This window comes from Triturus cristatus, chromosome 1_1 (genome assembly GCF_964204655.1).
Source record: "Triturus cristatus chromosome 1_1, aTriCri1.1, whole genome shotgun sequence".
Taxonomy (NCBI): domain Eukaryota; kingdom Metazoa; phylum Chordata; class Amphibia; order Caudata; family Salamandridae; genus Triturus; species Triturus cristatus.
This window is the reverse complement of record NC_140579.1, coordinates 764851959-764865712: the sequence shown is the minus strand read 5'-3', so window position 1 is coordinate 764865712 and position 13754 is coordinate 764851959. Positions and strand designations below refer to the sequence as shown.

The window sequence follows — 13754 nt, the reverse complement described above, 5'->3', positions numbered from 1 at the left end:
GGAACTGTGTCAACTTGAATATGTATGAAACATAGATGTCGCATGAAACACCATTAACATTGTCTCTCTCTCATACACAGGGCAACGTCATCGATCTCCCCCCAACACTGGGTGGGAAGAATCACAGTCCCAGGCTCTGCGTGAAGACGAACCCACCGGCAGCGACGACTCTCACCACTCCGTGGATGACCCCGACCAACCTGGACCCTCTGGTGCCCAAGCCCCTGCAGCACCTGCATCAGGTACATCTGTGCCAACCACCCCCCCCATTCCTGCCACATCCCAGGACACACCCAGGAGCCCTGCTCACACTGAACCACAGAGCCAGTCTGACCAGGAGGGACAAGGTTCTCCGGGCACCCAGGAGGAGGCAGGCAACCCTGCAAATGCCATCCCTCAGGGGTCCCGTAGACCTGATGTGCCCACAAGGGAAGGCCAGGCTCAAGTGGGCAGGGGTGGTGGGAGTGGAGGCAGGCGGAGGCGCAAACCTGACCAGCCAGCTCAGGACACGGGTATGTCACACATACGCAACATCCTGGACTCATACCGGCGTGACACCAGAGGCATCAACCAGGTCGTGTCAAGACTGTCCGAGATGCAGGGGACCCTCGATGAGATAAAGAACCTGCAGGTCGAGCATCATGCCAGTCATCAACAACACCAAGGACGGATGGAGGCAAGACTGGCTGAGCTCCTGGCGGTGCACAGGGACATGAGCCAATCACTCCATCAGATCGCCCAAAGCATGGGCAACCCTCCCTGTGCCACCAGGCGTAGACCGTTACAACAAACAAATGATGGACGGAATGCTGACAATGCAGACATTCTCCCCCAGTCAAGAGATCTGGGTTAAATCCATCGTTCTTTTGCCCACTACACCACCCCAGTTTAGACATGGCCATATGCAAATCAGTTTTGACCCTGTGCCTCATGGGAACAGTCCAGCCCGAACTGCCAAGCTATGTCTTCCCTGGACCGGAATCAAGCATCCTAGGACCGGTTTCTGGCTATCAGCCGTCATCAGCCAGGATAGCTTGACTCCAGTGGCGTAGTGAGCACGGGTCCCACGTCTGGGAATACCCATCCCACTTAGGGCGAAAAGCGTTACAACAAACAAATGATGGACGGAATGCTGACAATGCAGACATTCTCCCCCAGTCAAGAGATCTGGGTTAAATCCATCGTTCTTTTGCCCACTACACCACCCCAGTTTAGACATGGCCATATGCAAATCAGTCTTGACCCTGTGCCTCATGGGAACAGTCCAGCCCGAACTGCCAAGCTATGTCTTCCCTGGACCGGAATCAAGCATCCTAGGACCGGTTTCTGGCTATCAGCCGTCATCAGCCAGGATAGCTTGACTCCAGTTGCGTAGTGAGCACGGGTCCCACGTCTGGGAATACCCATCCCACTTAGGGCGAAAAGCGTTACAACAAACAAATGATGGACGGAATGCTGACAATGCAGACATTCTCCCCCAGTCAAGAGATCTGGGTTAAATCCATCGTTCTTTTGCCCACTACACCACCCCAGTTTAGACATGGCCATATGCAAATCAGTCTTGACCCTGTGCCTCATGGGAACAGTCCAGCCCGAACTGCCAAGCCATGTCTTCCCTGGACCGGAATCAAGCATCCTAGGACCAGTTTCTGGCTATCAGCCGTCATCAGCCAGGATAGCTTGACTCCAGTGGCGTAGTGAGCACGGGTCCCACGTCTGGGAATACCCATCCCACTTAGGGCGAAAAGCGTTACAACAAACAAATGATGGACGGAATGCTGACAATGCAGACATTCTCCCCCAGTCAAGAGATCTGGGTTAAATCCATCGTTCTTTTGCCCACTACACCACCCCAGTTTAGACATGGCCATATGCAAATCAGTCTTGACCCTGTGCCTCATGGGAACAGTCCAGCCCGAACTGCCAAGCCATGTCTTCCCTGGACCGGAATCAAGCATCCTAGGACCGGTTTCTGGCTATCAGCCGTCATCAGCCAGGATAGCTTGACTCCAGTGGCGTAGTGAGCACGGCTCCCACGTCTGGGAATACCCATCCCACTTAGGGCGAAAAGCGTTACAACAAACAAATGATGGATGGAATGCTGACAATGCAGACATTCTCCCCCAGTCAAGAGATCTGGGTTAAATCCATCGTTCTTTTGCCCACTACACCACCCCAGTTTAGACATGGCCATATGCAAATCAGTCTTGACCCTGTGCCTCATGGGAACAGTCCAGCCCGAACTGCCAAGCCATGTCTTCCCTGGACCGGAATCAAGCATCCTAGGACCGGTTTCTGGCTATCAGCCGTCATCAGCCAGGATAGCTTGACTCCAGTGGCGTAGTGAGCACGGGTCCCACGTCTGGGAATACCCATCCCACTTAGGGCGAAAAGCGTTACAACAAACAAATGATGGACGGAATGCTGACAATGCAGACATTCTCCCCCAGTCAAGAGATCTGGGTTAAATCCATCGTTCTTTTGCCCACTACACCACCCCAGTTTAGACATGGCCATATGCAAATCAGTCTTGACCCTGTGCCTCATGGGAACAGTCCAGCCCGAACTGCCAAGCTATGTCTTCCCTGGACCGGAATCAAGCATCCTAGGACCGGTTTCTGGCTATCAGCCGTCATCAGCCAGGATAGCTTGACTCCAGTTGCGTAGTGAGCACGGGTCCCACGTCTGGGAATACCCATCCCACTGAGGGCGAAAAGCGTTACAACAAACAAATGATGGACGGAATGCTGACAATGCAGACATTCTCCCCCAGTCAAGAGATCTGGGTTAAATTCATCGTTCTTTTGCCCACTACACCACCCCAGTTTAGACATGGCCATATGCAAATCAGTCTTGACCCTGTGCCTCATGGGAACAGTCCAGCCCGAACTGCCAAGCCATGTCTTCCCTGGACCGGAATCAAGCATCCTAGGACCGGTTTCTGGCTCTCAGCCGTCATCAGCCAGGATAGCTTGACTCCAGTGGCATAGTGAGCACGGGTCCCACGTCTGGGAATACCCATCCCACTTAGGGCAAAAAGCGTTACAACAAACAAATGATGGACGGAATGCTGGGAAGGGTATGCTCAGACGTGAGTCCCGTGCTCTCCATGCCACTGGAATCAAGCTATCCTGGCTGACGAGGGCTGAAAGCCCGAAACCGGTCCTAGGATGCTTGTTTCCAGTCCAGGGAGGACCTGGCTTGGCAGTTCGGGCTAGACTGTTCCCATGGGGCACAGGGTCAAGACTGATTTGCATATGGCTGGGTTCAAACTGGAATGGCATGGTGAGCAAAAAAACGATGGATTTAGGCCCAGATCTCTGTACTGGGGTGAATGTATGACATTGTTCTGCATTCTGTCCATCAATTGTTGTTTTTGCATTTGTCACCCCGAGTGGGAAGGGTATGCTCAGACGTGAGTCCCGTGCTCTCCATGCCACTGGAATCAAGCTATCCTGGCTGACGAGGGCTGAAAGCCCGAAACCGGTCCTAGGATGCTTGTTTCCAGTCCAGGGAGGACCTGGCTTGGCAGTTCGGGCTGGACTGTTCCCATGGGGCACAGGGTCAAGACTGATTTGCATATGGCTGGGTTCAAACTGGAATGGCATGGTGAGCAAAAAAACGATTGATTTAGGCTCAGATCTCTGTACTGGGGTGAATGTATGACATTGTTCTGCATTCTGTCCATCAATTGTTGTTTTTGCATTTGTCACCCCGAGTGGGAAGGGTATGCTCAGACGTGAGTCCCGTGCTCTCCATGCCACTGGAATCAAGCTATCCTGGCTGACGAGGGCTGTAAGCCCGAAACCGGTCCTAGGATGCTTGTTTCCAGTCCAGGGAGGACCTGGCTTGGCAGTTCGGGCTGGACTGTTCCCATGGGGCACAGGGTAAAGACTGATTTGCATATGGCTGGGTTCAAACTGGAATGGCATGGTGAGCAAAAAAACGATGGATTTAGGCCCAGATCTCTGTACTGGGGTGAATGTATGACATTGTTCTGCATTCTGTCCATCAATTGTTGTTTTTGCACCAGGCGTAGACCAGCACCAGACACAGGGAGGGAGGAGGAGGAGGAGGATTCATCTGACGGAGCATCCCCAGCATCGTCAAGGCCTGCATCTGAGGGTCCCCGGAGGAATGTGGGTCGTCCACGGAAAAGACCGTGATAGTCAGCGGACCATCCACATCTCCCAGGTCACCTGGCCTGGCACCTGGCCCTCTGGCACAAAAGCAGCACCTCATTCAATGACATTCTCTGCCACATGGACTTGCTGGTCACAATCTGACCACTGATGACCAACACTGTGCCCTGGACTCTGATGACTTCCAATGCCAAGGATACCATCTCCCCCTGTGAACTTTGGATTCTATTCCCCCGGTAGAGCACCTAATTTCATCTACCAAAACACGTACCCCACCGCAAATAAATATATCCCTTTGGTCATGAGACATTCCTGTCATTTTGCATTATTCAACGACATATGTGTGTGGAAATGTCAAACTATGCCTGAGTGTTGAACTAACTCCAGCCATCCATACCCTGGGATTAGAGTCTGGTACAGGACACATGGGTCACAAGGTATCATTCAATGTAGGCATGGAGCACAACACTCACCTGTGATGGCCTCTGGCTGCTGAGGGGGGGCTTGCTAAACTGTGCGGAGAGACCTATTTGGGAGATTATCATCAAGGCGTAGTGGTCATGGCTCATGTGGAGGTTCCCGGGGAGGGAGTCCCAGGTATGTGTGGCCAGGTGGGAGAACAATGTCCTGTATGCTGGAGTACGGTGGATGTGAAGAACGGTGGCCAGGGCAAGGTTGGATGCATGGAGATGGCCCAACGGGATCTAGGATGACAGACGTACAAGGTTGGTTTGGGGTCGGGTTTGTGGACTGCCTCCTGAGTGTGGGTGGGGAGTGTGGAGGTCATCCTGCAGCAGACAGTGATCCATTGCAGCTATCTATGGTGGACGGTGAGGTGGCTGGGGCGCAGGGTGTTGAAGCTGAGGTGTGCAGATGCCCCCTGGAAGTGGACCAGTTTCCTGGGAGTTTGGATGTACTTGCTCCGTAGAGGGCAGGGCAGTATTTGACACGGATGTTGTCATGGACCTGGGGGATGGTCTGTCTTTTCTTGGAGTGGATCTATCTGTGGATCATGTGCATAATGCAGAGGGCGTTGCAGCATGAGGTACAGATGCTGTGGACTAGCATGGCATATGTGAGCGAGCCAAACATAATGCACACCATCTTGTGTGTGTGGCCACTGGGTGCTTGTGCAGGGCTCTTGCGGGTGGGACACAGGCACTTGACCTAGCTGGAAGGGGACAATCCTCAGATGATCACCTCAGTCCTGTACAAGTCCAGCCTCAGGTGGCTCGTGTTCAGCCATTCATCAATGGATCTCATGCATACTTGAATGATGGAACTGCCAATGTCTGTGTCTTTGTTGAGGGTGAGGAGCACCTGGCTGTCAATGGCATACGAGCTTATGATGAGGTGCTGTGAGCATGTGATGGTGGAGAGGGGGGTCCTGGACACTCTGTAGATTGACATGCTGAGAGATGATACCTGTGCCATGTCCCAGACGATGACACCATACTACATGCTGAAGCCTTGAGTCCCACTCCCATGCCTTTGCTGGGCTACAGAGCCGGTGGGGAGTATTAGGGACGTGACCTGGTTGGTGTGACAGGGCCTGGAAGGTGGGGCAGCGCAGTGTAGGCAGTTGGAGTTGCACACTCAGCATGCAAAGGTGTCGTGTGTGTGCCCAGGGTATGTCTGACAGCAGGCGTTAGATGTGCGGATGGACATAGCTCGGAGTGTGGCTGATACATCAGACTGTAGTGTGATGTGGGTTATGCAAGGACAGGATGGTGGTGCAATGTGCACCTTGCGTGTGCTGATGGTCCAGCCTTTGGCACCGCGTGGCGGCAACAGTGGCATAGACAAGCTGAGGACAGCCAAATGAATGGGTGGAGGGAGGAAGTGAGGAGCATCTTGGAGGCGTGTGTGTTGCCAAATCTGGATACTCTGTGGGCCCTTGCTGCAGGGGCCGCAGCAGCAGGCGGCATCTCCTTGCAAAATGACAGAATTTGCACACAAAGACTAGGATGTCAGAAGGACAACTGCAACAGGCGCGTGTGTAAAGTAAGGAGTGTCCAGTGTCACATGGCACACCCAGAGACAATGCATGCACAATCACCAAAGAAGCATGACACCGGATCAGGAAACTGAAGGCCGACCTGCGCACAGGAGATACACCCTCAGCTGATTTCTCATTGTGTGGACCAACATGCCAAAAAACATACACAACCATGTACTTCATGCCCAATAGGGAGCCTAATCTATGAGCAACTGCATGCATGTTGCTAAACTGCACATGGACACCTATGCATAATCTTCCACAACTATGCCAGTTATGCCGCATGCAAAGTTGCAAGAAACCTGCATTGACAGAGATGAGGCACCTTGGAGTGTGACGAACACCTTTATTACTCATTACTAAATATTTTTTGGGCAACTAAATGTATATGAAGATAGCCTTCACACCTCTGTTATATCTGTATATGTGACTTTGGTAAACAGTAACACTGGTTGTTATATCTGCATGAGATGTTGGTTATTTGCTCTCCTAATGTTCTGATCGGTTAATTGTGCCAATTTACCATCTATTTGAAGTTGTACACTATTATGTCATTATGCACTCCATGTTTGATCATCAGGTCTATGATGACTATTACTGTGTTGTTAACCTATACCATACCATTCTGTGTACTTTGTGTATTTTGTTTTGCCTTATCCAAACATTACCTACATTCTGACCAATCTTGAGTAGGTATCCTATTTCTATGACGGACAATTTGTTCTAATGTTATATGATCTTGCAACTGTGCAATGTCTTTACAATTGGGCTGCTATCAGGCTTTGGTACCACGGTATGTCAATCTGTACCTTCCCCTTTGCTTTCACTTTGCTGCGAATCTCTTGCACATCTTATTTTCCTTTCCGTTCTCTCTGTTTGCAATTATTATGTCTTAATATATTCTTTTTTCTTGACTACCACCCTATTATGGGTGTGGCACGGTATTATGTTTTGATTATTGTTTGTGGACTAACATATCGTTGTATTGAGAATAATTTTTAAGATGACTTTCTTCCCCAGTATGAATTCTATTTTACTTGATCAGGTTTGAAATCACAGAGCTTTGTACTCGGCTTTTAGATTTTGAATTATTCTAATACCCGTATTAATAAGCATGATTATGGCACACTAGAAGACTATACAAACCTTTCCGTGGTGGGTCGTTGTCTCCTTTCTATGTTGGCTATCGAGCCGTTCCAGACTAGGACGCCACGTCACTTTGTGTGACGTTTGGACGTCGAGTTTCTCCTTGCTGAAACGACTCAGTCTAGTGGTTTCTCTGCACTAAACGGAAATATAAAAGCACTTCCGGGACGCCGGTCGCTGCACGAGAATCCTTTGGAATAGTCGGAACACACTCTGCCACCCGCTCAGTAAGTATGTAGCTAGATTAACGTCTTGCGTTACCTTGAGGGATTGGTGATCTTATTGTCCCTATTTAGGGAGTTTTATGAGGATTACGTTCTAAATTTGATTTTTGTTCGTTGTGCCCTCTTTTTTTCTCTTTATAGTTCCCAGGGGTGTGCTTGACACAACACACATGTCTCCCCCGGTGCGTCATTTGGTTTAACTAACCTCAGTGAGTATACCGTTGGTTTTCACTCTTGGGTGTTCCGAGTATTGGTTACTCTTGATGGCCCCCTTTACTCCACCTTCTGTATGTTTTAATATTTGATTTTTTTTCTCTTAGGTATTGCCCTCGCATATTTATATTGTGACTTGCTACATACCCTGTGAACTTTTTATTTGCAGAGATGTGATTCTGCCCAGTCACCTCGTAATACTAAGAGGTGAGGCGAGTTTTACTGGTGATAGTTTCTGTTTACCACAGTCTGCATTTTGACTCGTACAGTTTGCTTGGCTATATATTTCTCTTTAATACATTGTCTTGACCTGGTTTTGATATGGTTTATTATATTATATTATTTGTACTTTATTCTAGTGCTGTACCTTAGTGACTGGTGCGCTACAAATACTCGTCTTCGTGCGCTATACTCAGACTGCGCTCGCGATTGAGCTTTGACCCCAGATTTTCTCGGTGGATATTTTCTACAGGTACCGACTGGATCTGTTTTGTCTTCACTACATCCTTTCATCTGATTCTTTTCATGGGGACGTTGGATGTGTGTGTCACATTGGGTGTTTCTTGGTTATAATATCTTCTCTTCTTCTTTGAATTTCAAATTCCGGTGTGCGATATGGGTGATGGCCTTTTCACGTGGAGATCAACTAGATCACACTGTGATGTACTTCCTTTGGTATTTTTTGCTATTAGGTAGCTACCGAGCAATAACAATGCAATATGATGTACACACTAGATTTAGTTCTTTGGTTTAATTCATTTGCCCTTGGCCACTTTTTTGTTCCTTTTGGTCCTTTTTTTACTGTGAAGGTTATGCATTAGATTGGGTCTTTTGGTACTGATTTATATGTATACATTTTGTGTTTTTAGATTGGGATTTTAGTCATGATTTTTGTATCTCTCCAGCCCTGAAGATTCAGAGATTATCTCTCTGATGAAACACGTGTCGGCTGGCTGTTCCTTGAACTTCTCAATAAAGAAGAATTGATATCTTCAATGGATCCATCCTGTTTTTTCTGAAATCTACTTACCATATGTAATATGAATTGTGTGCACTGTTTTGTATTACTTTCCACTGAGTGCTAGGTTTCCTGCACCAATTTAGGGGCTTAAGGGTTTTTCCCCTACAGTTTGCACCTTTCGCAAATATCTTATGCAATTTAACTTTATACGTTCACTCTTTGAGCGCCATTACTTCCTGTGTCTCTAAACCCGTTTCGTTCGCTTGGTACCTTTATTACTCAGCCTCACACTAAGGGAAATGCATCAATTGGAACAGACTCACAGGTCTTTTGGCTGACCATGTGTGACCTACACTGGACACCCCCTTCAACACACAGATGTGGTAAATCCTACTGAGCTGGCACACAAGTGAAGGGGTTGAGCCTAACACCCCTTGCTGCACACGGAGAGTCTACAATTCCCCATTGAGCCTCATATGGGGATGTCCCACACTATGTCCACCATTAGCATCCCGTATGTTCCTGAGGGACGTTATACACACATTGATGCCTTCATCAGAATCCACAAACCATTACTGATGACTGTCAGGAAGGGTGACTATCAATTCATGGGAGCCATGCAACACGTCATGTGGCCCATGGTGAGTCGACATGTATGCATGGTAACACAACATGCACAGGAGCAGTCCCCTCATATCACAAACACGTACCACCCACAAAATGCCTTGCTGCACTCCTTACCCAAAATGACTTTTCACCATGGCTGTGCTGATCCAGCACACGTTGCAATGCTCATGAGGAATAGCAGGAGGGCAATGATGACATGAGCAGACGACAGCCACAAGAACCTGGGGAGGCCAGACACACAACAAATCAGCGAAGAGCTAGTAATCCGCAGACATGTACATGTACTCTACAGGAATGATGTTGTCACCATGCCCTTAATAAATTTAGTGTCCCAGCTAATATGTGTGGAATGACATCATCACTTGAATGACACATCAGAACACACCTCCAAGTCACTTAGCACACAGTCAGCTCGACACACACATTGCAACACATGCCACACAAGGCTCAAAGCGTGCACACTCAGACACAGGGACTCACCATCATGAGAAGAAGTTGCGGATAAGCTGACTCCGGATGTCCTCATCCTCATCCTCATCCTCACTTGCCCCGTGCCCGAGCCCTTCATCCTCCACGGGTTGATGATCCTGCTCATCCGGATCAAGGATGAGTGGCACAGCCTTCTCGACTGCCATGTTGTGCAGCATGCAGCACACAATGAATATTTTGCAGACCTTCACCGGGGCATATGGGAGGGCGCCGCCGGTCTTGTGGAGGCACCGGAATCTGCTCTTCAGGAGTCCAAACGTCCTCCCAATCACGCGCCTCGTCTGCCCATGGGTGTCGTTGTACCGGTGTTCTGCGGCTGTTCTGGGGTTGCAGAGAGGCGTCATCAGCCATGGCATGTTGGGATAGCCAGAGTCCCCTACATGGAAACATCATGTGAAGAAGTGGGTCAGGAGATGCCGTAAGATACAAAGATAGCGCTAAACACAGGACTAACAGAGTATACCCACCAACAAGACATGCTCGTTCCGCGTTGAGCTGCAGCATCATTTCTGGCCCCCTGCTACGCCTCATGATGTATGCATCGTGTGCGGACCCTGGAAAACGGGAACAGACATGGGAAATCAGCATGTTAGCAAGACACACCACAAGGGCATTAATGGAGTGGTAATGTTTTCTGTTTCTATAGGCTACCTCCTGTGCCTGTGGTGGTACCAAAGCCACATGTGTCCCATCAATGGCCCCAATTACATGAGGCATCCCTCCCAGGGCATAGAACTCACCCTTGACACCTGTCAACTGCTCAAGAGTGGGAAAATTGATGAATTCATCCAGGTGCACCAACATGGCTTCTATAACATCATGCAGGACATGGCTGAACATTGTCTGGGACATGCCACCGACATCAGCTATGGTCAATTGAAACGTGCCGGTGGCAAAAAACTGTAGGGCTGCCATCACCTTCATCTTGGGGGTCAGAGCTGTAGGATACCTGTGTTGTGGTTGGAGGTGTGGTGCAAGCCGGCGGGTCAAGTCCTCTATCAACTCTTGCGAGAAGCGGTATCTGCGTATGCAGTCATGTTCACGCATGGCATCCAGGTCTGGCATTCGTCTGGGGAGAGGCGGTGCCCTGCAGAGATTTAGAAGAAATAACGAAGAGTGAGTACATTACCACACCAATGTCACTGAGGTGAGCACATGTTCAACAGCTAAAACACATCTGCTTAATACAGAGTCTGTGCTGTGCAATACATCCAGGACACGTAGGCCAGCCAGGTGATACTCCTACGAAGAGCCAGCCACAATAGCTGCATGGCAATGTTGACGTGACATGCCATTAAAATAGCTGTGGGCCAGTGTAAGTGACAAGCCAGACACATTACATGAGTGACAGACATCCACATATCAGCATTTGAAGGATGTCATCTCATACAGACAGCTGGCGGGAGTCTAGACGCACAGGTCACATGTCATCTGGAAAAGGACAGATAACACACATTTCCATGAAGGGGTACATGTCAAAAACTGATGACACAGACATTGAGAGAACGCAGATATTGCCTCATGTCAGGAAGTCATCTTCGAACCATCATGACACATGTAACGTGTGAGTCCACATGTGGCATGGTGTGCGTATATGTGTGTCATGCACATATGCACACAGACACATGTTGGATGCTGCAACAGCAGATGGAGTTGACGGAACACCAACGGAAAGCTCTTGGGAACACATGACACACACATGACATAGTCACATCGTGGCACGCTGGGAGTCACATGTCAGGTGTAATTATCCGTGTACCTGGCATCAGGGGACAGTTGCGGGTGTTGCTGACTGTGCCATACCAGTGATGCAGTGCTTGACACGTGTGTCGTACATGCACACATGTGCAAAGTGTGAAGGGGAAGTGTGCCACGTAGTGCCCCATCACACATGACATGTGTAAACAGCTCATCACACATCTATTGTGCCACAACATGAGGAGACATGTGCCACATCACTGGCTGACACACCTAGGCCCGGCACATGAAGGACTGCACTGACAATGACTTCATGTACAGCCTTGTGCGAGTCTGACCTCCATTCCTTTCGTGTGCGCCTCCTATCACCAGTGTAAGCTGTGAAAGGCAGTACACACGCTCTGAGGGCGTGTGTAGGGCCCGTACTCATGCGTGAGTACCTGCCGTACATGCGTGAGTACGTGCCTATCACTATAGTTGTGTTACAGTAGGTCCGAGTGATACGGCACGTACTCACGCGTGTACGGCCCATACACGCGTGAGTACGGCCCGTATCACTAGGCCCTATGGTACCCCCAACTATAGTGATAGGCACGTACTCACGCGTGTACGGCCCGTACACGCCTGAGTACGTGCCGTATCACTAGGCCCTACGGTACCCCCAACTATAGTGATAGGCACATACTCACGTGTGTACGGCCCGTACACGCGTGAGTACGTGCCGTATCACTAGGCCTTACGGCCCATATCACTGTAGTGATGGTGCCCCAGGGGTACGTGTGAAACGCGCCGTACCTGTGTCGGGATTTAAGAATTACAATGGGGACACATGAGGGACAAGTATTAGGGCCTAAATGCATGCTGGTTGTCATGGATACCGAGTTTCAAGTTCAACATTTTACATCATGTGGTCTGGAAAAAGCAGTTGGCCACATTATACATTGTTGCCAAGTGGTTGTTGACTTGACATGATGCTGCAAAATCGAAAGATGCGAAGGCTGTCACAGGTGTATGTTTAAAGGGATTGGAGGAAACATAGGATGCAAATGAGTCTGACCAATCACTCTGTACTCCTGTAAATGAAATAGGCCAGCAATGCAGATATAAGGCAGGCAGAACCCATGAGAGGGCACTTGCCTGCACAACATGTCAGTCGATACCACTGCTGCTGTATTGTCTCCCTCTGGCACCATGTCAAGGACTGTGGAAAGGGCCCAGCCTTTCACCCAGGAGGAGAACGAGTACCTGCTGGATGTGATCCTCCCACGGTACCCCATGCTGTATGGTCGACCAGGGGAGCAGGTGAGTGCTGACTCCACTACCTTTGCCTGTGCACCTTTATTGTGTCTGTCACTTCTGGCATTGTGGCCAGGTGTGACAGACATGCAATGTTGGTTGGAGTGGGTCCCAGGGGAGGGTGGATGGCTTATGTATCTCATGCAGGGCTTGATGTAGTTCATGTGTGCACTCCTCACTTGCATTGTGCTTACTGTGACATTCACGAACCCGCGTTACCCCTTCCGCGTCCCTCCCGCCGGCCCCGCGGCAGAGGGACCCACCCCTGGGTGTGGTGGAGCAGGGCGTCCACGGGCGCCCACTCACGGAGAGACAAAAGCTTGGCTCAGAGGATGACTTTCAATAGATCGCAGCGAGGTAGCTGCTCTGCTACTTACGAAACCCTGACCCAGAATCAGGTCGTCTACGAATGATTTAGCATCAGGTGCCGCACGAACATTCGGTGCACTAAGGGTGATGGAGGCGGCCCCCTTCCGTCCGTGCTCCAGTCCCCAAGCAAGCGGCTCTACGCACCGGACACCCGAGAGAGGCCGGCTATCCCAGGCCAACCGAGGCTCCACGGCACTGCGGTATCGTTACGGTTTTGGGTCGATTCAGACTTAGAGGGGTTCAGTCATAATCCCACAGATGGTAGCTTCGCCCCATTGGCTCTTCAGCCAAGAACATACACCAAATGTCTGAACCTGCGGTTCCTCTCGTACTGAGCAGGATTACTATTGCAACAACATATCATCAGTAGGGTAAAACTAACCTGTCTCACGACGGTCTAAACCCAGCTCACGTTCCCTATTAGTGGGTGGACAATCCAATGCTTGGTGAATTCTGCTTCACAATGATAGGAAGAGCGGACATCGAAGGATCAAAAAGCGTCATCGCTATGAACGATTGGCCGCCACAAGCTAGTTATCCCTTTGGTAACTTTTCTAACATCTCCTGCTTGAAACCCAAATAGTGAGAAG

General features: G+C 49.7%; 1 pseudogene; it reads right to left on the bottom strand.

Moving 5' to 3' along the window:
* Window positions 1–13109: 13109 nt before the first annotated feature.
* Window positions 13110–13754, bottom strand: part of LOC146871051 (28S ribosomal RNA) — a 1584-nt pseudogene continuing 939 nt past the window's right edge.